The sequence below is a fragment of the Leptonychotes weddellii genome, unplaced genomic scaffold (assembly GCF_054177405.1).
Source record: "Leptonychotes weddellii isolate Sample4059 unplaced genomic scaffold, ASM5417740v2 HiC_scaffold_14990, whole genome shotgun sequence".
Lineage (NCBI taxonomy): Eukaryota > Metazoa > Chordata > Mammalia > Carnivora > Phocidae > Leptonychotes > Leptonychotes weddellii.
The window spans coordinates 1,980-4,977 of record NW_027731139.1 but is presented as its reverse complement, the minus strand read 5'-3'; the positions used below and the strand labels follow the sequence as shown (position 1 = coordinate 4,977).

The window sequence follows — 2,998 nt, the reverse complement described above, 5'->3', positions numbered from 1 at the left end:
AAAGAAAAGCAGTCTGAGCCTGGGGCACCCATTACAGAAAAGAAGCCTGAGCCTATGGCAAGTTAATGCAGTTGACAGGCAAAACATTCTAGTACATATTACACCTTTGAGTTAAAAAAAAACCCTCCCTAAAAGCAGATTACACATCACTATAAAAGTATCAACATCTTATGGTAGCTCTACTGGAGAATCAAGCCTTAAAGACCACTTTCTAATAGCAGAGAAAACCACTGTGAAGGCATATCAAGTACATTTATGGCTTGAATGTGTGCTATGCCACAGGATTAAGCATAGAATATATTAGTTACCAGAACTGTTGCACAGAGTTTTAACTTGATTATCACTGAGAACATAACAGAGGTACTCTCAGCCCATGCAAATTAAGTGAAAATATTCAGTCACTATGTTGAATGTTTCATTCCTGGAGAAAACTAAAGGGAGCAGTAACCAAATTAAATGCAAAAGGTGGCCAAACTCATTCTCCTTAAGGATTCCTGAGCACAGTGATATCTGAGGCGTACCTTTATCCATTAAATCTGTGTGCCCGTATTACCATTTGGGATATATGTCATCACAATGGTTTAAATCTTTTGAGTATTATTCATATATTTTTATCTACTCATTCTCTACACTTCTGAGAAGATTTTGCCTATAGTAAAATATTTTAGGAACAAAGTACAAATGAGCATCTTTCTAAATGGAACTTATATGGATTGAAAGTAGAGATTGTTTTTTTAGCAAATATGCAATATGCAAGCAGAAAAGTAGGAAAATGGCATTCAAGTGTATGGCAAAAAACTAAAAGTTGACTATTTTTAAAAAGCTATGAAGTGGCTTCAAACAAATATGCATTATGCAGGCAGAACAATAGGCAAATGGCATTCAAGTGTATTCTAAAAACCAAAATTGACCATTTTAAAAAAGCTATGAAGTACCTCAGCTAAAACACATAATGGAATTCTAACCTAATACAGGTCAGTAAATGTAAAAGACAGTTATAAACCCCAACAGGAAAAGTGAAACTGTAATTGGAAATTTCTATCAAGATGAGAATCTTAGAGTAACAGAAAAGTGGCTTTAAATCCACTTAGAACAACAAACAGAGAAAGAAACACAAATCTATTTTCATCATTTTTTATTATAAAATCCTGTGTGACTACAGGTCAAAAGCACTTGTGGCAGAAACATAATTCTATGTAAGCTAGAGATGTTCCATACATTAAAAAAACTGTTGCATGATTTCAAGGACTTTTTTGTTTCAGCCTACCTACTCTTTGTATTCAATGTGAGATAAAGTCTCTTTCTGTAACCATTGATTATCACTGACCACCACAATTAGGAAAAGCAAGATGGCTACAAAATGAACAATTTCAATAGTAATAACAGTGTTTTGCCTTAGTCCAAAAAGGCCCTGTATTCTCTCTCCCTTAATTAATTTGGCAAGTCTTTGTATTTAATCTGGAAACAGCAAATCATGCAAGCAAAATTTTCCTCTGATATGAGGTTGAAAATCTCCAAGATTACAGGCTTCTACAGAAATGGAATCACTTTTAGGAGTACACTGAGATTTTAACCTACAAACCAGCTTTTTATAATGATTCTATTAAAAAAAAACTGATATGTAAAGGCTTGTGGTGGTTTGTCAACTGTTATAGTTTTTGAAAGATGTCTTCCAAGGATAAGTCCTTTGTATATGTTCCTTGTAAATGAACACAATGTTCACAGAAAGGCCAGTGCCTGATCAGTTGCCTTTTAGGGTCTAATACATTTAGATGTTATTGCTGTTTTAGGAATATTTAAAAAAACAATCTTATAATCTGAGATACTGGTTTCCAGGATTCCTGGAGGCATCGTCATAATCTAACCGAAATCTGATCAATGATATCTTAGAAATGACTGCATCTTCTAGCTCTTTTAGACTACTGTGCATGCAGTTTTTATACATGTCCAAAAGTAGGCAGAATTCTGGGGTGCTTCTTTTTTTCAGTAGAAAAGCAGATTTCCTATTAGGTTGTTCTTCTGTTAGTAGCAGAACATATTGCATGACATAATAAAGGTCAAATACTTTCCAGTCTGACTCATAGGTGGCCTCTGCATGAGCTGATGAATAACTGCTATCTAGAGTTACTGGGGCTTAAAGGGTGAGATATCCCAAAGAACTGTTTCTTCTGCTTCTTCTAAACCATCATCGATAGCCTCACTTGAACAGCTTGATTTGAATTAATCGCTCCATTAGTTGATTCAGTACTACCAGAAGCGGTCTTACCCACTTGTTCCATATCAAGTGGTTTTACCGTCTCTTCAGTTGTGCAGCCTGTCCTAGAGAATCTGATTCTGATGTGTCAGTTATTCAATGTAAAAAAAAAAAAAAAAAGTGGAAGACATGAGAAAATACGGACCCAATAATATAGTCCATCAGAGATTGCCAGAGGAAGGATTATGTTCTATTTTCCATTTTGCTTTACATGCTGATTTGTCGTTTCATAACCACCAGGTTTCGAGATGCTTGTTAGCCTTTTCTCCTGCTCTTGGTGTTGATGTGGTCAAATTATTATCCATGTCAAGTCCAATTCTACTTTGTTTCAATGGATTTTTCTCTCTTGTGCTTATGCTACCTATAATGTTTTGATAAATTGATGTCAACCATCCAGTTTCATTCTATGGTGGATTTTCTCCTCCTGAAGGCAGACTTTCATAAAATCTGAGTATTTCCTTGTTGCTCTGGCAAGACATTGTGCTTGGATTTGGTTTGATTGCTAGGAAGCTTTCCTTGCACTTGGCCTCATCTTTTATGGGTGCTTCCTGTAAAACTGTGATGCCAGAAATATATCCTCAGGCTCCAGTGATGGTCCTGACTGCTCAGTGTAAGCTGTCTTTCCTGCTTAGCCTGCAGCAACAATAGAACCATCTTCAGCCACTCACAATTTCTCACTTACTGACCTGTGGTTCTGCACAAACAGGACCCACAGGGAAAGCCAGGTATTTCCTTTTGACCAGT

The 2,998-nt window shown here is 36.2% G+C and overlaps 1 pseudogene; it reads right to left on the bottom strand.

The window, feature by feature from the left end:
• Positions 1 to 1,453: 1,453 nt before the first annotated feature.
• On the bottom strand, positions 1,454 to 2,786 carry LOC102732764 (CTD small phosphatase-like protein 2 pseudogene; annotated as a pseudogene).
• Positions 2,787 to 2,998: the final 212 nt, after the last annotated feature.